General features: G+C 42.9%; 1 protein-coding gene across 1 annotated transcript in view; it reads left to right on the plus strand.

Annotated features, from left to right (window-relative positions):
• The first annotated feature begins 1,994 nt into the window (after positions 1–1,994).
• Positions 1,995–23,196, plus strand: part of CMKLR2 (chemerin chemokine-like receptor 2) — a 95,198-nt gene continuing 73,996 nt past the window's right edge. The window contains exon 1 of the mRNA XM_085648920.1: positions 1,995–2,112. The gene's annotated coding sequence lies outside the window, so the exon portion shown is untranslated. The remainder of the gene's footprint in view (positions 2,113–23,196) is intronic.

The following is a 23,196-nucleotide window of genomic DNA, read 5'->3' on the forward strand; positions in this document are numbered from 1 at the left end:
TGATGTGTTTTTTTTGTTTTTCGCCCCAGTTTTATATAGCCCAAACGTGACTCAGAGGTGTCGGGGTGCTTTACATGAGCACTAGTAACACCACACAAGGTCATATCCATGTTTTTGTAAGCACTGGGAAATTGGGAGATTAAGTGATTGGCCCAGAATCCGCGAGGCTCAAACCTAGTTCTGAAGTGGGCCATCCTGGCTATCTCCCAATGTTAGTGCGGTGGCGGGCCCTCTGCCACTCTGCGTCCAACAACAGTGAGCTTTGGCCATTTTGCTACTTCCGTTTCATCCTCAGTCAGTGAAGTACGTGTTGTAATTATTATGTGCGCTTTTTGAATCCTGACGAACATGCGCCATACATTTCCGGTGCTGGTTCCTCAGACGTCCTTCTGTGATGGGGATGCGATACCCACTCATTCTCTTTACCAATTATCCTGACTTATGTGGCAGAGCTTTTCTGATAGCACATCCATGTTACAAAGAATGAAATACACCTATCTATTTTCTTTTTCTCTGAAGGGGGTGAGATCAGCAAGTCCACTTTGAGGCTAAGGAAATCTTTCCGGGTGTACCCTTCCATGTGGTGCTACATGACAGTATGTCCTCTGATGAATACACAATCATGGTCTAGCAGATTTAGCTCCATAAACATCGCTTAGTCTTTCTGCTTCCCGCCAAATGCTCTGTAGTACTCTGTAGGAAAAACCTGGCGGCGAGGGAGAGAAGAAATCAGTGATGACCCCCATACCCTATTAAAAGCTCCCAGTGCGCAGTCATTAGGTTTTTTGTTTACCAGAATCGAACTCCTGCTTTGGAAGTTTGCTTTTAAAAACAAAAACATTGGAAACGTTTGGTGAACAACAGTCAAAACCGACCACAGCCTTCTACAAAACCTTTTAACATGGAAAGGATGCGCCATAACAGAGACAACCATTGGTCCAGTGGGCATCTCTACATGTGGCGGGCAGTAGTCTTTCAAGGTGGCGGAGGGAATGTCCTCCACCATTCTGAAGGACAGGGTACCATCCGACAACCCGTAAATCAGGCTCATACATCCTACTGGATGCTCTGGATCATGAGAGCCACACTACTATGCTCCCAGTCTTGAGCTTGCCTTGAATATCACATTACAGTGAGATACTTAAGATCAGATGGTTCATTCGAAGTAAACAAAGATGAGAACTCCCAGATTTCTTTGGTTGTTGCAAGAAATCTCATGAATAGAAAAGTTAACTGCACTAATTAGGTTGACGGCTCTGAGAGGTTCAACCTTGGAACACAGCTGTCCACTGCCACTAGTAACTAGTTTCAGCCGGTGGTTGTAGGTGGGGACACCATCACTCATTTTTGGAGACCGGCACATATTTTTCCTCATCAGACATTTACCTAGAGATGGAAAACACACAAAGTGGAAAGACAGAGCAAGAGAAGGAGGGGAAAACCATCAGGAAGGGAGAAAGCAGGAACCTGCACCAGTGAAATAAAGAGGCTGATCTGATAGGGGATGGCAGAGCTATGAGGTGGATTTAGACAACCAGACTTGGTATTCGGAGCGCCGACATTCAGTTGTGCTGGACTCAAGTTTCTTAGCAGAGCTTTGAGGACCGGCACTCATTCTTTTACAAATTAAGCATTGAATTCAGCCACCAAAGCTCAGCAGAACTAGGAGGGGTTGCCATTTGTGAGAGGATGAAACAAATGTATAATTCATATGAAAATATTTGTATTGTCGTCTTTCCCTTCTGCTAATGCTGTCATTACATGACAGGGGTCAGTCTAAATAATACACCACATCCTGGCCCTGATCAGTGGAAAGTTTAGAACATTCTCTCTGGCAGCACTTCCACATACTCAGCCAAGTTCCTCATTATGGCCCTTTGTTGTAGCAGAAATGACCTCACAGGGAATAGATATTCGTCATCCTTGAAAGTGACTGACACAGAACGGAAAAGTGTGAAGGAAGGAATGGGAGGGGCAGGATTTGGGAGGTTGCAGAAATAAAAGGATCGCTCTCTGAGCATCAAGGAAGGAATTGTATTTGGAGCGCGCGAAACAGCGTCATCAATGAGCAGCAGCTATAGCCCTATTTACTGGCTGGACTTTTAACCAGAGGTAGGAAATCCTAATTATTTTCATAACAAGACCTAAATATCTGCATACAGAAATAGAAAATGTTCACAATAAACAATAGTTTGTTTGCTCTGCGCTGTATATTGATGTGTGTCTTTGTCTTCGTGTATCATTCTAAAACTGGAGGGTAAGAAAGGCTTCAGAATGCCGCAATAATTGAGACAAGCACAGGCAAAGCCAATAGGTCTTTCTATGGAAGGCGTTGCAATGTTTACGTTTTATATTGCAAGCATATGCCACCAATATGACAAGTGTTGGCAAAGTCACTAGGTCTCACCTTTAAGACCTATTGGCTTTGCCAACAGTGGCAGCTCCTCTGCTAAGGCAGAGGAGCGTCGCCTCACTGCTTTGCAGCAGAGAAAGAAAGGAAAAATAAAATGATAATAACTCGAGGTTATTATCATTTTATTTTTTCCTGCTGCTGGCAGCTTTGTGGGTGGGGCAGCTCCGATGACAGAGGAGCAGGGAATGAGTGGTTCATCATGCGCACTTTGCATGTTCTCCATTCAGGCTTTATTAGAGCCTGCATGACATTTGGACAAAATATACACTTTTCAGTTTCTGTGCCATATGATCATTTACAGTTGGTCAACCTGCACGTACTTGGCTTATCTGGCTGACTGTGTGCTTTTCATCCAGTGGGATCGATATTTTTGAGCACTCTGGCGGTACTCTGTCTCGTTTTGGATTGCTCCTCGGCAGAGAACAAGTCTCAGATAATCTGGGAGAGGTCACTGAGTGTACCCCCTCACACAGTCGAGGGTTGCTACTCTCAAATCACCAGGCTAAATAGGATGACTGCCATTTAAGACCAGCTAATTGATAATTCATATTTGCAAGAAATTTTCCTCCACCCCTTGGAAAGGGTCTGCTGAACTCATTAGTAAAATTACTTCAGTCCCAAGTAACTGGGGTACATGCACTTCCTCCTCAGTGCATGTTGATGTTGCTTACATGTGTTGTGCCTTGAAAGGACGCACTTTATGTCACACAAGATGGTTTTTCCCTGCATAAAGTTTAAGACCAATATGCCTTTCCTGTCCTTGGAGTAGCTCATCTGCCTCCACCCAGGAGCCTGCAGAAGTTTCATCTTTGTCAGGATACTTGGCTGGAATCCACATTCAGCGAATACCTCATTGTCGCCAGTGCTTTATTTGTAGAGGTGTTTGCGGTGGCCCAGCACTGGCATTTATTTCTTAACACCTGTACATTTTTTGACATTCTGCCACATGGCTGCGCTTTTTGTTGTTAAACAGAGCACACCAGCAGCATGTTTAACAAATAAATACACATAAAAAAAAAATAATAGCAGTGTGACCAGGTCATCCTTGGAGCTTTGGGAGACCTGGAATAGTCTAAACTGTTGCATTTGTAGGGGTGTGATGGTTAACAGTGCATACATTGGTTTTTGGCCGCCATGGCAAGGGCAGTGGATGGTGCAAGCTCCACTGGTCTTTTGAGAAATATTTTAGACCCTGGCAACTTTTTGTTTTGTACAAATGTGGCACTGCCTGAACCTGCTCTGTCCAGGTGCATTCCCACCGCAAAGCAATATCCGGCCTATGGTAGTCAATCTTTATCCCAGTTACCATTTGTTGCTGACGCATTCCTTCAGAGTAGGAAGCCTCGGAAGCTTGCTTTAAAGGTGCTCCCTGCTCTGGTTAGCCAGACTTACTGATGTTAAAGGTACCACAACTTTTAAGTGGGTCCCGGCTTCCTGTCTGTACCACCAACTCTGAATAAGTACTGACTTTTCAGAGCCAGAACTTAGGATTCACCTTCATTTAATTCTGAATTTCTGCAGCACTGCTGAGTGGAATCAAAACAGGACCAGAACGTGTGGTCTAGCTGATGAGGACCTGCTTGGAGGATGACTCAAGGAGCGAGCTCGTGGAAGAAGCCACAAGACCTGCTGCAGGCCCGGATCTAGCGGGTGCGCCGGGTGGGCCAGACCCACCCAAACATGAGCCTGGCCCACCTAAACATGAACCTTGGCCCTCGCAGCGAGTGGAGACTGCTCACATTTTAGTTCTGTGCAACCTGTGAGAAGTGGCGTGTCTGTCACTGTTGTGTTGAAGCTCAGGGCAACCCCAGTAGTGTAAAACAACGTTAATGGCTCCTCCTGAAAGGAATGGTGATTAGGGGGATTGTGGGGGGATGGTTATTTGCCATGTTTTGCCCTTCGTCAGTCAGGATCCATTCCTATCTTCCACTTAAAACTCCGAAACTCTCCAGTGACAGGAAGTCGTGCATGTGCAATGCCCGGTCTCCCAACGATTTTTGTCAGGCTTCGCTGAAGTGAGGTATTCTACCATTTTAGATTTAATGCCAAATTGACGTTATCTGGCACATTCAGCGCTCGTCCAAGCAACCTGGATGCAGCAGAGATTCCTCCGCTGTTTCAAATGCGGGCGGCAGTTATTTATCGGTGAGGACATTTTCCTCAAGGTGGGAAGTGGCGTATTTTCAGAAGATGCTTAAGATCTTCTCGAGGATTTTCCTTTAATTATGAACCGTGGTTTGTGCCCACTCTACTGTAGCAAATGCTCAGCTCTTAATGACGTTTAAACAGACTTGCTTCATTTAATTACAGCCAATCACTCGGTGAAAAGTGGAATAGTCTGTGATCTGTGTGTGGAAACCAAAACTGGATGTGTTCTCCTTGTGTAATGTAACTGGTGCTCAGGCAAAGCACCCTAATAATATGGCAATATCAAACGTGAAATGTGGCAGACAGCACCTTATAAATCAGATCACTCAAGATTCCAGGCACCTGTCTTTACCTTATAAATCAGATCACTCAAGATTCCAGGCACCTGTCTTTACCTTATAAATCAGATCACTCAAGATTCCAGGCACCTGTCTTTACCTTATAAATCAGATCACTCAAGATTCCAGGCACCTGTCTTTACCTTATAAATCAGATCACTCAAGATTCCAGGCACCTGTCTTTACCTTTTAAATCAGATCACTCAAGATTCCAGGCACATGTCCTTTGGACCGAGTCGCACCATCAGCGCTATGTGTTTATGCCACAATTGAGAGCTCTGGAGCGGAGACTGAGGGCGCTGCACGTTTCTCATAGTGCATGCAATCAGTCAAAAACGTGTTCAGAATACATGGCCATGCATCCTTGCCCTCTCGGCAGAGTGCACAAAGTAGTCACATACTCCTGTTGTAATTGTGATTCTGTTGAAATGGGTGTGATGGGATCCTTTTGATGGGGCTACACACTCTTCAAAATCATAAGGCTAAAGTAGAGTAGAAGAAAATGCAGTGCTTGCTTGCTACTTAAGTCATCACTAACTTTATGCCTCACCACTGTCAAATGTCACTAGCCACCGCTGGCAGAGACATTAAGAAGGCCAACAGAAAATGGCCACTGAAATTTAAAATGTTTCTCTGAAGGTTATTTTTCTTCTTCTGGGAGTTGCGTGAGGGCATCCGTGGAGGGGGTCATGGGGTGTAGGGGGGATACAGAGAGATAAGGGGCACTAGTGGAGGGTGTTAGTGAGGGAGTCTGAGGAGGAGGTCAGGAGAGGGAGAGGCTACAGAGAGATGAGGGACACTGGTGGAGCGTGGTAGTGAGGGAGTCTGAGGAGTCAATGATAAGTTGGAGGGGCTACAGAGAGATGAGGGGCACTGGTGGAGGGTGGCAGTGACTGAATCCGAGGAGGTGGACATGGGGTGTAGGGGGGCTACAGAGAGATGAGGGGCACTGGTGGAGGGAGGTAGTGAGGGAGTCTGAGGAGGAGGTCATGAGGGGGAGAGGCTACGTAGAGATGTGGGGCACTGTTGGAGGGTGCCAGTGAGGACATCCTAGGAGGAGGGCATGAGGGGAAGGGGCTATAGAGAGATGAAGGGCACTGTTGGAGGGTGGTAGTAAAGGTATCTACGGAGAAAGAGGTAAGTGGTGGGGCACCAATTAAGAATTTTGCACCAGCGCTAAAGCGGTCCCTGTCATGGCCTTTCTGTTTGTGTTTATTTAATTAGCAGTCGGGTCATTAGGGCCACTGTGGAAACATTTTAAAGTGTGTGCTCATTTTATTTACTGTTATTTTCAATGATTTAAGTTTGAGGGTAATTTTCCTAATGATTTTAACCGGGAATAATGAAAATGGAGTCGGATGGTGGCTGATATGGTGCTGGGGCCCAAGGTCAGCTGTGAGCTAAGGTGCACGGGAGTCGGTGTGAAAACTGCTGGCAGTTTTCATAAAATACTCCTTTCTCTTTTTTCAAATGTGTTACTGTTTTTCAAAAATGTATATCTTTGAAAGTACATTGCAAAATAATGACAAGAAAGTAAAATGTATCAAGTTACATTTGTGCAGAGAAATAAGTGTTGGACAAATTGCAACAAGTAGATAGCGACCCTTTCTAATACAATGATGTCAAGGCTTTTGTGTGGTAATAGGGCTTTCCTTAATCTTGAACTATTATAATATGCATGGTATTAGAGTACTTGTATTGAAGCCTGGCCTGCTGGAATTCAAGGGTTTGCAGTTAGGTACAGACATTGCTCTTACTTTTAAATAACTCTCCACATGCTCTTTACAGAAAAAAAGAAGCAATCTGTTGTATAGTGGTGACTGTTTGCAAGTAGATATGATGTAATCTAGGGCTTGTGGGCTACCTCCAGAAGCAACAAATTGGGCCCGCAGTGCAGGGACGGCTCCTACAGTAGGGCGGAGGAGCGTTGCCCCACTGCTTTCTCGCAGTGCGAGAAGCAGAAACATAAAATGATAATAACTTTCAGTTATTACCATTTTATGTTTGGTTGCGGGTGGGCGGGCTGCTCTGCGAGCAGATCAGGGGAAGAGTGGTGTGCCCACTCCTGAGTGCGTAAAGACTGTTGGGTCGGCCCTCTAGGGCTGTCCAAACCAGTCATAAACACTCTGTCCTTCTCCAAGCTGATTAGTTAAAATGAATATTATTAAATTAAACCCCAGCGTGACACCCCCCCAGCCTCCCCCCCGTCATGCTGGTCGTGACTACTGCAGTGGCACACCTAAAAGCACCCTTGGTCCACCCAAATAAAAATTTCTGGAGCCAGGCCTGACCTCCTGCGACAAACTTGAGATGCCAGTTTAACAACTGCATCATGAAAGGATTAGACACTGAATAATTACACCTGTTGGTGAGCCTGCATTGCCTCAGCTTGCCCCACTCCTGTATTATGAACTAACAGGTCTGTTCAAGACAGTGCTTAATTTGAGCCGGTGCTTTCCGGTGCTGTGCATTGGCACTTAATTGTCAACACCACACATATGACAGTCTGCCACATGGTGGCGCTGCTCACTTAGTTTAGAAATTAGCAGAACAGCGGTTATTTATGAATACAATATATACATTAAAATTTGTTAATACCTTCCACCCCAGACTTTCTTTTCTGGGAGGGACCTCGAATAATCAGAACTGTCGCACTTGCAGGCAAGAGAGTTGTTTTCGTACCGTCATTGGCAGCGATGACGGCCAATGAGTGGAAGCTGCGGTGGCCTCCTGCCCAGGGCCTTGGCACTTATCATTTAACAAATCAAGCACTGGGTAAGGAAGACGTGAGCCCTTCTGAAAAAGGGCCCAGAACGTTTGTTGTTTTTGTGGGAACCTGTATCCTCCCTTTCTGAGAGAAACCTTAGGGGTCTTTAATTTTTAACCCTAGTACCTTGGGTGTATTCCATTGGTATGGCTGTTCGTGCTGTATTTTTTATCGTAACTCGTCATCCTATCTCGTACAGTTCTTGTAGTGGTTTGAATACCTGGTAATTACATAATTCTTAAATCCAGTCACTGCCCCTTTATCCATGGGTGCCACCACCACTAGAAAATGGTGACCACTGTCATTCATTTTCAAGAAGCACGCTCCTGAAATTTGTAGAACCAATTCGTGCCTACTGATAGATTTTCCAGTGCCTATGGAAATTCACTACAAGGAAGCCCAACTCTACTCCTCACTACAAACTCTTAGCCTGCAGCCCTTCCTCTTTCTCTAAAGAGGATATTTTGCACCACCTTCCCGGGCGCCCCTGGCCAGACGTCTTGCAGCTAAGTAAGGGCCGTTGTACCTGAGATCGCCTCTGTTTGGGCATGTTCGAGTAGGTCTGGAGCCCAAGGCCAGAACCCCTGCTTTGCTGACCTCCAGATAACAAAACCAGCTAAATCTCTTCACCCACTCACTGATACGAAATCAGTTATGCTCATCACATAGCTTTTAATGTCCTTGTTCAGTCACCACCACTTAGGGGCCATAGGGGAGGCCCTTCACCTTGTCATTTCACACAGCTAATGGCACCATTATGCTCCTCTCAGAGAGTTTCCTTCCAAGGTATATCCCCACGAAGCACCAGTGGTTTCTTCACGAGGGCAGGGGCAATAAAAAGATGTAATTGGCATTTTATTTTTGACTGATGTGCGCACTGCAGCAGCCAGTCTACCCCAAGTCCAGACATGTGTGTGGCATGTCCTCTGCTGACGATTGGCAGCATGGAGCACTGAAGAAGTGGCTGGCCAGAGACTTCAAAGTGTGCATGTCACTTTGGCTGGCTGTCTTGGAGACCAAGCACAGGCCTCCAGGGCCTGAAGGAGTGTCCAGCCAGCCCGCTCCACCCAATCCAGGAGCTTCTCATGATGGTTGATAGCTTCAGAGCAGCATCTGGAGTGGTTAGGGGAGTTCGACTTCCACAGGAGACTGCAGATTCAGAAGTGTAACACCAAGGAAAATGTACAGCCCTGGCATTCATTTAAAATGTTATTCTAGTTGTTTTTTTGGCTTTTGAAGGGAGTGGTTGTTTTATTTTGGACTTTTGGAGGCAGGGGGTATTTTATTTTGAATTTTGAGGGAGGGGTTATTTTATTCGGGGCTTTTGGAGGAAGAGTTGTTTTACTTTGTGGTTTTGGAGGGAAGGGGTGTTTTAGTTTTTGGGGAAGTGGTGGGGCACTTCACTCGCCCCACCACTTTCAAAGTGTACTAGTTACCCCACCACAAAGTGCAATTCGCTCCACTGAAGTTTGCTTCTCTGTAATAAGCTCCACAATAATGTACTCCACTGTGTTTGTTCTTCTGCAATTTGCACCTTTGTAAATAGGTTCACCATATTTGTTCTACTGTACTTGCTCTTAAGGTAGTAGCCAGAATGTCCCAAATATCTCTGAGTGAGTGAATGATGCAAGCAAACATGGCAGTTGTTGAGAAGATTGTTCCTCTAGAAGGAAATCTGAAGTTCTTAATTTCCGTTAGTCCTTTTCTGCAGTTCTTTAATTTTGCATCCTTATTTCTCCCCATCCCTCTTTCGTCTTTTTCCAAACTGCTTTTCTTCTTTCTTTCCATCGTTTCTGTACTTTTATCCATTGATCCTTCTATTTTCCTTTGCATCTATTCACCTTTCCTTCTCTCCATTTGCATTCATCCTTCCTTCTCGCCATCCTATATTTTTCCTTCCATCCTTTCTTCCTTATTCACCCATCATCCATCTTAGACTCCAGCCGCCCATCCATCAAAACATCCATAAAACCATCTATCCCACTTTACTTCATCCACCATTCTACCGTTTCTCTCCATCCATTCATCCTTCTCTCCATTCATCCTTCTCTCCATCCATCCTCCTCGCCCTCCATCTCTTCTTCCATCCAGCCCTTCATCCATCCTTTCTCCATTCTACCTTCTCTCCATCCACCATTCCATTCTCCTCTCCATTCATCCATCTTTGAATTAATTCATCTTCTATCCTTCTTTCCAACCCTGCCTCCCTCCTGTCTACTGAAACAGATTGTATTTATTAGCCTTTTGGAGACGGGAGTCTCTAATATAAGTTAAAGGAACTATAGAAAAAACTTAAATATTTCATGAACACAGAACTGCCAAGTGACACCCGCCCCCAGATCAAGCTGCTAAAGTGCCAGGTTAAGGACACCCGGCAAGTTGCTCCGCTCATGTTTGCTTCTAGGTAATTTGCTCCACTGCAGTTGCTCCTGTGAAATTTGTTCCACTACCGTTTGCTTCACTGTAAAATGTTCGCCGTATTTGCTCCACTGTTATTTACTCCTCTGGAATCTGCTCCTCTGTGTTTTTTCTACTGTGGTTTGCTCCACTACAATTTGCTCCACTGTAATTTGCTACATAACAGTTGGTTACACTGTAATGTGCTGCACTGCAGTTTGTTCCACTGTAATTTTCTTCGCCGTGTTTGCTCCACTGTTTTCTCCATTGCTGATCACTTGAGTCTGCTCCACTGTGATTCTGCTTCAAGCAACTACACTACTACCCACATCTACAGTACATCTCCTTTAACCACTACTCCTAACCCAGTATTTTACATAGTCATAACATAGTTACCACCACTGCTTAATCACTCAGAGAATCATGCCCCTACCACTCACTGCATGAATGATTCTTCTCCTCCTTCTTACCCTCCCATAGTAACCCCATATTCAGCTACCACACATCACTACACTACTGCGCTGTGTACCACTCCATCTTTCCAGACCTACCACCATCACCATGCAGCCAGCAAGAATCATCTCACTTTCCCTCCTTAGATTAAATATCAAACTAACATCTGAACTCACTGAGCCGTATCCTTGCAAATACTCCAGAATGTTTTTCCCATTGGAATATCTCGCCAATCTGCAACACTCATCATGTCCCCATATTTCACTGCTATACCTGAAACCTGGATTGATCCCAGAGTCATGGCCTGTGCTCTCCACACCGAAGATGCCGCTCTCTCCCTCTAACTCAGTAACAGCTGGAAGATGGTGTAGTCGGCATTCTCCACAATAAACCACTCAAAACTGCTTCTGTCCTAACGTCCATTTGTCCTTCGCCCTGTTTCGAATACCATCTAACACCGATTATTGCCCATTCAAAGGTGGGTATCCTAACGTTCTACTGGCCTCCAGGCAGATCGGGTTCTTCTTTCTTCAAAGACATGGACTAGATCCTGGAATCAACACTCTTAGCAATCAACTGTGGCACACCCTCTGTGTGCAGCTTCTTTCTGACCAATCCCTACTCAACACACATGCAACACCTACAGATAAGCAAGGCAAACCATTAGACTTGACATTAATCTCTAGCACGCTCTCACACTCCCATTATTAACCCATCTCTCTATTCATGCCATCATTCTCATGTCATTCACTATTACCTCTCACCCAAACCCACATTGCTAACCGCTTCCATTCTTTTCTAAAGAAAACACTCTGTCAATGCTATCCCTGCTTTCTTGGACATAATATACAACAGCCTACATCCATTTCTACAAAATGCATCACTCACAAAAATCGTTCAGACCCTCCTTCCTGTTTTAAATACTCTATGTGCACATTCTCTCTAAAAACATCAAGACCTCAATCATGGACCACACCACACATCATCCGTTCCTTCAAAACAATGATAAGTATTTTCTTCCATTAATGGCACAAGAACAGGATTAGGGAAAACATTCATGCTGACAAAAAACTTTTGGCAAACTTCCCATATCATTTGACCACGCACAATCTGCATATTTTGAAACCGTCATAACTTCTCTTCAGCTTCACCCAAACACCTGGCATGCAAAACAACCTCTTGGTCCTCCCAGTGCAACTGTCTCTGCATCTTCTCTCTCACACTTTACTAACTGTTTCTCTTTAGAAATCACAATTACTAGTCAAGTACTTGCCTCCACCATACCCCTGCCATGTCCTAAAGGTTCACAGCTTTACCTGCTTACTTCACACTCACATCCCAAACAGAATCATTTCCCATATTCAATCTGATAACCCTTAATGCACCCCATCTGACCCCTTTACTCCAAAAATAATAAAACAACTTGTTCTCACTCTAATGTACTACCCTGCCTAGTCTCCCTATTTAACTATTGACTACAATTCGGTATCTATAGGTCTTGCTCTACAACAGCAGTAATCCTACCCTTACTACTGAAACCCACAACTGACCATACCTCCCTGTCTACCTACAATCCAGTCTCTTTGCTTCTCCAAAATCTTTAACCGTCACACTGTCTAACTCAATGCCGACACACAGCTCAACCCCTTACAATATGGATTCCATGCCCTCCACTCTACTGAAACTGCTCTCACACCCATAACTAACTCATCACCTCTGCATCCAGAACCAAATCTCCTTCATCCTCATACTCTTGGATTTCTTTGCGCTCTTGACACTGTCGAACACCCTACCATATTAACTACCCTTTCAGTACAGGCTCTACTCACAGCTGGTTCTCTTCCTCCTACAGATCATTCTTTCACTGTGGACTGAGAATCCATCGGATCCAAACCGACACCGTTCCTAGTAAGCGTCGACCAAGCCTCTCAATATTGTTCTTGTTTGGGTTCCCCCACCATTTATATGCGGGTGACACCTATATTTTCTTCGCCTACCTCAACTTTTCTCCTAATCTATAATATTGGATATCAGGCTGCCTTGCGGCCATTCATCAGTAGATGGATTTCTGCTCCTTCATGTTGAACTTTGCTGAAACCGAGGTCTATACTTGGTAGAACTCTCCCCACTCCTAGCTCTGTCTGCAGCTCACCAGACAAGCTCACAAATGCCTCATTGGCCGCAAACCTAGGAGTGCTCTTCATCTCCTCTCTATAGCCTTCACTATTGCAGCTAGATATGAGATCATGAATATATGTCCACACCTGCCTCATTCCTTTCTGCGCTGCTAAAGCATTGATATACTCACTGGTTATTAACAAACATGACTGGTGCAGGTTGGGGGAGGTTAAAGAAGGACTTCCAGTTTTGAAATCTTGGAGTTATTCTTACCTGGTTGGCATCCAGTTGTATTATCTGTCCATATCTCTCTAGGTCCCTCCCTCCAGTCTCTGATTAAACTGGATTCTTACTATCCCATTGGCTGTTCTACTCTAATATTTGCTCTTCTAATGGTAGAGCATGTTGCAGGGCAACTTCACCCAACACCTTAGACTTCCATTATTGCATTGACTGTTAATATTTTGACCACAGAAGATATTTATCCACAAACTATTATGCATTCGTGCATTCGACTTCCAAGAACGTGAAACAACTTCCAGAAATCTAAGCATTGTATTTTATCATTTTCTCTTCCAGACCTTTAACTGAAGCGCCAGCTTTGCACGCGCTTTCTCACTCGGCATTAATCTGTTTTCATTCCTCACCCCTGCACAAAGCTAAAGAGAATTAGCGGCAAGACACCAGTCACATAACATCAGTTTAGCAGGATTTAGGCAGAGGAATTTCAGCCAGAAGACATGTTGAGACGGTGTCAATTTTGGCATCGCAATATGAGACACCCCAGTGAATAAACACAACTGATCATTATTTTACAACACAGGGAAGTGCCTGTCTTTAGCTGTGTATGAACTGCAGCGTTTTCACATTCCTTCCGGGCAGTGTGAAATGTCACAGGGCGGTGAATGGAATCCTTCGATAGTTAGATTTGTTTTGCAGCCACTACTGATCCCAGAGGTCTAAAGCCCGAGTGTCAAGAATAATGGCATGTTTTTCACCGTATTATCTGATTATGCCGCTGCATTGCATTTGGATTCAATGTTTCGACATTTGAAAAACTACATCGATCCGGTACCCTCCGTTGAAGACACCGGCCTCGCATCCCTCCAAATCTTAGGCAGACCTATGGTTGATCACATTAATTTAACTTCCTGTGCTGTCAATGGGGGACCGGTCTGGAGTACATGGAATAATAACATGTTCCCACTGCTCAAAGCAAAAGTGATTCATGTGGACATGTGAACTATGTCCCCCCGATACTGTAAGAAGATTTTGTAGAGCCTGGGTCACAAACTGGGGCACCTTGTCCACAATAAAAAAATTGAAGGAAGCTCAGCAGGTGGTGTAATCTAGTGGTGACTGCCAATGCCTTCCTCGTTGTGAATATAGCACTAAAAAGACAAAGTCTGCTCTTGAGATATATACATTTGCATAACGAGGCCTTGAAAACTGCAAACACCACCGGCTGCCACCATCCTTTCGAAGGCCCCGTCTCACTCCCTGTTTTAGAGATGATCCCGCCCCCTCTACATCCGTCAGCATATGGAGGGGATGAGTCCCCCTGTTTGAAGTCGAGGAGTCATACCACATTGAGCCTCCACCCCACTGCCGTACCATTAGTGTATGTTTATGCATGGACTTTTAATGCGGCCGCATCGGTTTCTTTTTAATTCCCTTGTTTGCGTTTGTTGTCTCTGAGATCCTAGGAGGGGGTGGTGTCTTTTTCAGACTAAGGCCTAATTTGGAGTGAGGCAGCTGGGTACTCCATCACAACCATTCACCTTATTACAGGTACATATCTTGTCCGCCTTACTATAAGTGATCTAGGATATAACGCACCTGTAATAAGGCGGACGCAATGCCCGCTAAACTCTAAACCAGGCCCTTAATTCTCTGACAATGGAACTACCTACTATTTAGCATTGATGGTTGTCTTTTCTATCTCCGAAACGTATGTATATCGTGCTGATGGATTGTCGTCTTTGTGCTCCAGTTACAAAGAAATACTTGCAGGAGCAAAATCATTACACTTTCCAGGTGAAGGGAATAACTCAAACTTAATAATAAGATTTTCTTTTTATAGCACTTTTATCCATAGCGATTTGCTTAGATTTTCAGATGCCATTATTACCACCTCTAATTAGTACTCATGTTATTGACCCAAGATTATCAGAATCTCAAACTGTGATGCATGGGTTCAGAGATAAATCCACATAGAAAGTGCTTAGCACCGTGAACTTTAATAAAACAATTCATGCAACATATTATTCTAATAAAACAAAGTAGGAGGCACATTCTGTGACAATATTAAAAGCTATTTTGACTTTTTTTAAACACATTGATACAAAAGGGATATCAATGTAACATAAATACAGAGGTTTCTCGAGAAACAACTTCAGGCATTCAGTTGAGGTTATGCAAAATACTGTATAACAGCAATAAATAATTTTGTCTTGCATGGAGGTACTTAAACACCATTGTATTAACATTGCCCTTTCCGGTTCCAAGAGCGAAGCAGATTGTTTAAAACATTCTCTGTTACAGAAATAAATTGAAAAGAAAAGGTTTGTAGCTTTGTTTAAAAAAATAAACTGGCGTAGAAGACAGGTGACACACCTGGTACAATATCCATTACTGTACAGTATGTTGAAAAAGACCTGCCCACGAATAAACTGTTCTTGGGCATGTGTCTACCATTATTTGATAAGCAGCATGGCATATATATCCAAACTGTAACTATTTGCCATTTAGAACGAGAACATGCATAGATTGTTGGGTCGGATTATACTGTGAAATATTCTCAGGGATTCTATTATGGGTTAATTAATGTATTTATTTCTTTATTCATTTATATGTGGTTTTGTATAGTTCAGACATGACCCTAAGGTGTCGGAACACTTTACATAAGTACTAAGGTGCATGATTAGTATACAAGAGGGAGACAAATAGCATGCAGAGATAGGATAAATTGTAGAATGATTAAACAGGTCAGTTAATATAGCGGAGTTAGAGAGTAAAAGAGGAAATAAGAGTGGATAATATGTCTGTAGTAGGGATAAGTCAAAAGAAGAATCCATAAACATTGTCGATGCAGTCACTGGTGCTATCTTCCGGAGGAGACATCTTCAATGAGGTGGGCTGTTGGTAGATTCCAGTTCATGTGAAATTACCAACATTACGATAATCACACAGGCATAACACAAATTTCATCCGGACTTACTTTAAATCTTCACAGGGTATGCAGGGTGTGACACCAGGCAGGAATCTCGTTTGGGGCGGTGCTCCTCCTTTACTCACGGATTTCATGTGGGATTGGAACTTGTTATTCGTGTTAATGATAAAGTCACTGTTCTGTTAAAGAAAACACAAGATGAACACAAATCCTCGACCCTTCATTTTCTTTCTCTGAGTTGGAAACTCCTGCCTTTAAGAATACCCAATGATAAAAGCCCAGCTAAGTTTTAGGAGTCTGCTGTTAGATGATGTGCAGTCCCTCTCTGTTCCTTTCAGAAAATAAACCATGTATAGACCATACTTAGATCATGGTGTATATATATTGCACGTAGAGCACAATCTCCTTCTGATGACCCAAGTATGTAATAATATATGAGTTGGGCTTGAAGGGCAACCAATCACAAACTTGGGACAGTGTGCCAAGCCTTCAGTAAAGAGGAATAACCATATAACCAGTTCTTTTTTGACCGAGAGATGTATAGCGTCACTAGTAATACGCCTATTCACATGTTTATTCTTGTGTGGTGATCTATCTGTTTTAGTCAGTGCAGATGTGTGCCTGCTGGGTGTACTACCAGAACATGGGTACTTGAAAACCTTTTCCCAGGGGCCAAAAAGTTTGGTCTGTGTTGTTACCGAAGGCCATGATGATGCCAAAAGGGTGGCGGTCGAGGGTTTGTGGTGGTAAGGTGGGTGTAGGGGAAGTGAAGCATATACATCTAGTGGCTGAATTGCACAATGTGAAGCCAGAAAATCTAGGATTAATCCCAACTCCCCCATTTAACCAAATTGTGTGATCCTACGCAATGTTTTATTTTACTTTCCCTCCTTTGTCTTCATTATCACATATTAGAAGATGTCAAAAAACATTACTTCAGGATATGCACTGTTCAAAACCTCCTGTGTTTGATTTAATTAACTATAATGTTGTTTTGTATAATAGGAACCCAGGCCTAGCAAAGAGTGCACAAAACAACTGACTTGCCTCTTAGTTCTCTTTTGGCATTATTGTCATGGTGGGGTAAGAATGAATGTTCTAAATTCATGTTTGAAATCTATCACTTGAAAGAAAACACTTCTCAATGCACTGATATATGCAGATTTACTAAGGGGAAACATTCTGTATGTTAATAAAATACACTTTTTGAATTTTGAAAAGACCATCATATTTACACTTCTGCTGCAAGATGTCTTTAAAAATGAAAGTGTTCCTAAAGCTAAGCACTGCAGGACACCCTAATTATTTCCTTTCATTAACTTCAATTAACCATTAGTAAGTAAGTAATAATAACTTTATTCGATTGTAATCTTAACAATCATAAAAGCACAGTACATAAACATACATTCATAAATAGATTTCATAAGTAATTTAAAAAAGAGCAATCCAATTCTTTTGTGAGACAGGCAAGTTGTGTAAACATTATAAACAAGAGCATCAGGCAGGATAAACAAGTTAAGAATATAAATAATTATACAGTATTAAAAATCGTTAATGGGTGCAACAATAATAACAGCGTAATTATCCCTCCATACATTTCCTAAAGGTAATGGCTAATTTCAGAAAGCTGCATACATATAAAGTGCAGTCCCAATTCAAAAGTTGAAGGAAATAAAGTGCTGGTTTAATCTGTGTGAATTTTAGTTTCTTTAGACAAGGCTTTAAGTATAGCCTTCGAGGTACTGAGTAGTAGGCACAAACAAATAAAAAGTGCGCCAAATCTTGCGGAGACTTTCCGTCGCAGCCGCAAGCAGGCAGCACTTGGCCACGATGGGTCCCTCTTGGTACTGCCAGTAGGAGGTGAAACAGGTCAAAACGGAACCTTGTCAGCAAAAAACGATCATAGCCAGGCATAGGCCATGATAGATACGGTTCCAGGTGTAAACATGTTTTAAGTAGAACATGTTTCCTGACACTGTCTTTCAAAAGCTCACCCTCCTCTCGGGCAAGATACCTGGTTGTCATAAATGCTTTTTTCACAAATGTAACATCAATTTTAGTTCTAATAGTTGGGGTTAAAAACAGGTCTGGCCGTCCAAGTTCAGTAAGGCGGTCTTTTATATATTTCAGCCATGGGACCTTGAGCCTGCCATCCCAGGTTAGGGCTTCTCTTAATATGTCGTGGGTAAGAGGTATATCATCATTTAGCCAAGAGTTCATCCAACAAAGTATGGGGTTTGCTGCTAATCTATCGCTAAGAAAGGGCACACCTAGTTCCTCATGAACCGAGAAGTTTCCGGTACCCCTTGGCAGCCTCAAAATCTTCTTTAGAAAATTATTTTCTGTAGCCTCTAGATCTCGCGTCTGGCTATAGCCCCAGAGCTCGCGACCGTAGCAAGCAACAGCAACGGTCTTTGCTTGATATAATTTAAGCAAAGCAGCCACCGGGCTGTTGCCCATTTTTCTCGCAAATCCAAGTATGGCTGCGTTAACGCGAGTCACTTCGCCCTTCTTTTTAAGGACTGCAGGGCCCCAGGATAATTGATCATCGAGAAGTACCCCGAGGTATGAGAAGGTTTTGGATGATGGAATTTTTTCCCCATTTATAGTGAAGGAATTTGTTTTTCGTGAACCTTGGCCAATTTTCATAACAAAGGACTTGGAATTATTAATACTAAGGCCTCGAGATTCCATAAAAGAATAAAATGAATTTAAGAGTGTCTGGAGGCCGATTGCTGTCCTAGAAATCAGGACAGCATCATCTGCGTAGAGCAGAACCGGGACAACTCTTCGACCTATGTAGGGATAATCCGCACCTGTCCTTAACAAGTGATCCTCTAGCTCGTTAATATATAGGTTAAAGAGGAATGGGGCCAGAATGCAACCTTGTCTGACACCCCGGTTAATTCTTATGTCCCCCGTCACTTTCAGATCTTGGGTATAGCGGACGTTTGCTCTTGTATCAGAATGCAAATCAGCCAGTAGGTGGATTAGGTTCTGCTCAACGCCCATCTTTAGCATAATGTCCCATAATTTACCTCTGTCCACACAATCAAAGGCGGACGATAGGTCCATGAAAGCCATATGAATGGTTCCCTGCCGGGCCAAGGTGTATTTACCTACGATCAAATATAGATTCAGGCATTGGGTTACTGTTGAATGTCCAGGTCTGAATCCATATTGTATTGGGGATATAATTTTATTTTCGTGTGCCCATGTTGTTAACCTATTCAGGATTACACCCCCTACTACTTTTGCTACAGAATTAATCAATTAAATTGGCCTGTAGCATAAAGGATTACTACGATCGCCCTTTTTAAACACAGGAACTATAGTCGAGTGCCCCCATGACTTTGGACAACCCGAGAACGTAGCTGCATTTATTACATTGGTGAGTACAGGGGCCCAAAGTAAGGTGCAAGATTTAAAAAGATCCGGAGGTAAACCATCCGGGCCTGGTGCCTTATTACCAGTTAGCCCTTGAATGGCCTTTTCTACCTCATTGACCGAGAAACACAGAGAGTTCACCCTTGGAGTTAAAAAATCAGGTTCTGCCTGTTGCTCATTGCTTTTAAAAATTACGCTAAAATGATTAATCCAGTCCTCCTCTGGGATATTAGTTCCTAAAGCAGTGTCACTGGGATTATCGAATAAAGGTTTATTAATGATTTCCCAGAATTTACTACTATTACCCAGAGTCAAGGGCTCAAGCAGAGATTCCCAGGTACAGGCCTTAATTTCCTTTTTGCGTCTTTCTAGTGATTTTTTATAAATCAATCGGAGATTTTTAATTAGACCTGTATCTCTAGGTTTAATTTTTAGTGCTTTTCTTAAGTCTCTGCTTGCCTTGGAGCAGGTATGGTCAAACCATTTAGGGCTATTACTGGCTTGTCCCTTCACTGGAACTAGCAGCAGAGAGCCTACAATAGACACCACAACCTCAAAAATGGCTATGGTTTGCTCTGGAGAAATAGATGTTAATGCACAAGCCGCAAGTTCCTGGCCACATAACTTATTGATTTCATTATACAGATTTTCATGATTTACCAGATTCCATTTCAGGCGGCATTTTCCGTTTATACATTTTAAGATTCCCCGATCTTCACGGTGCCTTTGCAATTCAAATACACCCCCACCCAATCTAATAGTTAAGGGATTATGATCACTATAGATATTCGAATGGATAGTGAAACTAGAAGCCTGGGTGTCAAGGTCTGTAGATAGGAGTATGTGGTCTATAAAAGACCCGAAGCCTGATCCTTTAAATGTTGGAACATCATGAACCTTAGCCTCAGGTACCATAGACATGGCTACAGACAAATTATTTTCATTTAGCAAATCATTTAGGAGAAGTCCACGCCTAGTGTGGTTGAAATGAAAACCATTCACATTGTTACATCCCAGCAACCCCATGGGAGTAACTCGTGGGTTACCACAAGGGTGTACGTTAAAGTCTCCTGCTATCAGTAGATTACATGACATTACACCTGCGCCTTCTCTCAACGTTTCTTTCAGAGACGATATATTACAATCCCCTTGACTGGATATAGCATTATAAAAGTTGATCAAAGTCAGAGCGTGTTTACCTCTCTTTAGTTCAAGTATTTGGACATTTCTATTTGCATGATTTCGATTACGTGTAAGACAGGAAAGAGCCAAGTTTATAAAAATAGCCAAGCCCCCCTTTGCTCTACCGCTGGCTGAGGGAGCTGCTGGTCTAATGAAACTTTGATATCCTTCAATAAAGACGTTGTTATCTTCCGACCATGTCTCTTGGAGACATATAACAGCGTGTTTTTTAACAAATGCCAACCATGCAGGATCACTTATTTTATCAGCCAAACCTGCTACATTCCAGGAGACTAAACTCATATTATATGCGACATCAGTCTCAGTACCAGGGAAAACTTCAGGAGGAGAAAGATCTAATAAACAGTTTGATTGATCGGCATGTATATCTCCCGAGTTAACCATAATAGAAGGGTTTGGTTCTACGGGGGCAGAATGAGGATTACAAGTTTCATACAGATGATGCAAAATACTGTTATGCTCATATTCCACTGGTGTAGGGCTATCTCTTAAAAGGACTATATCTGACTCAACATGAATATTGTTAACTAAATCAGCAGTTAGGAGGGGAAGGATTGCTACTTGTGTGGATTCAATTTTACCATGGGTAGAAGTGCTAGACTTGTAGTCAGTGTATCTGGGTGAGGCTGTTATATCATGCAGTCAGTCAACCCCCTCTATGTCATTCTGTTCATATAAGGCCTCAAATCTATTTTAAATAGGTACATTGTAGCCGATATCAGGATATTTTCTTTGAAAATGATTACGGCGATAATGCAGGCCGTGTGGAGCCTCCCATTTTTCATAGTGAGATGTTGAGTAATTATCCTGTCTCAGCTCCCCTGATATATCAGTCCTATACTGCATGTGATTTCTTGTAGTATAAGGAGCATAATTCATTGGTATTACATCATTGTGATATGAATTACGGTTGACATAGTTTGCCTCCTGTTCTCTATTTGGATTTGGAAGCAGTTTATTGGAACTGTAGGCACTTAGAGGATAAAAATAACTTAAATCCATAGTGCGAATCAGGCTGTTAATCTGGCCTTCCCTCCAACTAGTAATGTGCTTTACTGCATGGGTGTCCTTAAAGGTAACAACAATGCAATCACCCTCTGTAGATTTATATCTATGGCCCACCCAATCGACTCTCCTGACATTAGTTATTTTACCACTAATATGGCGAGGGATCGGTCTATGTGCAGTTAGCCAATGGCTAACTTTATTTTTCAGATCCCCGTATCTCTCAACCTTACCCTTTTCTAGTTGTGGGACACCTATCATTACTATAGTGTATGGGTGAGATTCAGGAGGAAGATTAATATGAGTAAATTTTTTATTTTGTTGTCTCAACGTAGTGATTGCACTGATCGTATATTAGTAGCTACATTTTCTATTAATATGGGCCTTTCAGGTCCAGCCAGGGCGACAGGTAGGGCAGGAGATAGACCTTCCGTGGCCCATTCGCTTTCATCATTACCCACTAATGGGCCGACTATAGTGGTAGACAAAGTCGATGCTGCTATCATTCCGTTGTTGTCACTTGAAGGCAGTTTTGGTTCATTACGTACTATTACACCCGGAGAAGGAGGAAGTAACGAATTAGGATCAACAGTTTCTGCATTGTTAATCTGTGTGGGTGTAGTAAGAGATTTGAGCATACTAGTGAAGTCCTTACTCTGAAATTTCTCAAACTTCACCAAGAATTGCTCAATACTATGTATATTATCTCTTAAAGGCTGAAGAAGGGAACTAAATAGCTGCTCCAAATCTGTTAGATGTAAATCGGTTTGACTTGACTGGTCTATTAAAATTTTGATATCCTCTTGTTGTTTTTCTTTGGGGAGTAATACATCTTGCTTTGGAAGTTTTACACTTACATTAGGAGTTTTTTTGGTTAATTTAGCCAGTCTAAAGTTTTGCCATACATCTTTTGCTGAGGGCTTATGATTTCCTAGCGGTCTATAAGTTTTCCGCACTATTGATTTTGTTTTTTTACCATAACGCCGTTTCAGCTTTTTTGGGGGAGATGGAGTATCTACTGTTATACTATTAACTGGGGGAGAGCCATCAGCGAATGCTTCCCCAACTGGATTTAATGGTAGGTTTCCTGGATAAGATAGACATAAATTATCTCCACGATTAGTAACAGGCACGGAGCTTCCATCTATGCTGATGGATGGCACGTGTGGGGTTGAAGATGTATTATTTAAACAACTTTTGGCACTTGGTAACCCATTGAAAGATTGTGCTAGAAGTGAATCCTCAGTGTTAGAAGAGGACTCCAAAGTAATATTGTTAGCAGTTGTGTGTAAGTCAAGATTTGGAAAACACATGTTTGGAGTTAAAGAAAGGCGCCTTTCCGTATTTTGAATGGCGTCAGCAACTACACCTATGGTTTTTTGTAGCATTAAATCTATTGCCGTAAGTGTTGGAAGTGGTGTGGATGATGCATTTTTTTTTCTAGTTGTTGATCTTGTTGTTACCGGAGTCTTTCTTGATTTGGTCATTCTGTACAGGATAACTAAACAAAAATAAAATGACTACCACACTAGGCAAATAAAGAAATAAAGCACCCCTTTAACAGTTATATGGTCCTTCGCAAACACTCATGTAACCTATAACAGTAATACCGCATTCATCTCGGTGTTTCGATCCAAGTTAGTGAATGATATAACAGGGGGGTGGCCCGTCCCGTCTCCTTTGGTCCCCTGAGGGCCACAGATGGCCCGCCCTTTGCCTGGGCTTAGCCCGGCGGAGACCGCGCGCGAGACCGCGACGCGGGGAGTGATTCCAATTTTAAAGCGCCTCCTGGCGC

This window comes from Triturus cristatus, chromosome 3_2 (genome assembly GCF_964204655.1).
Source record: "Triturus cristatus chromosome 3_2, aTriCri1.1, whole genome shotgun sequence".
Lineage (NCBI taxonomy): Eukaryota > Metazoa > Chordata > Amphibia > Caudata > Salamandridae > Triturus > Triturus cristatus.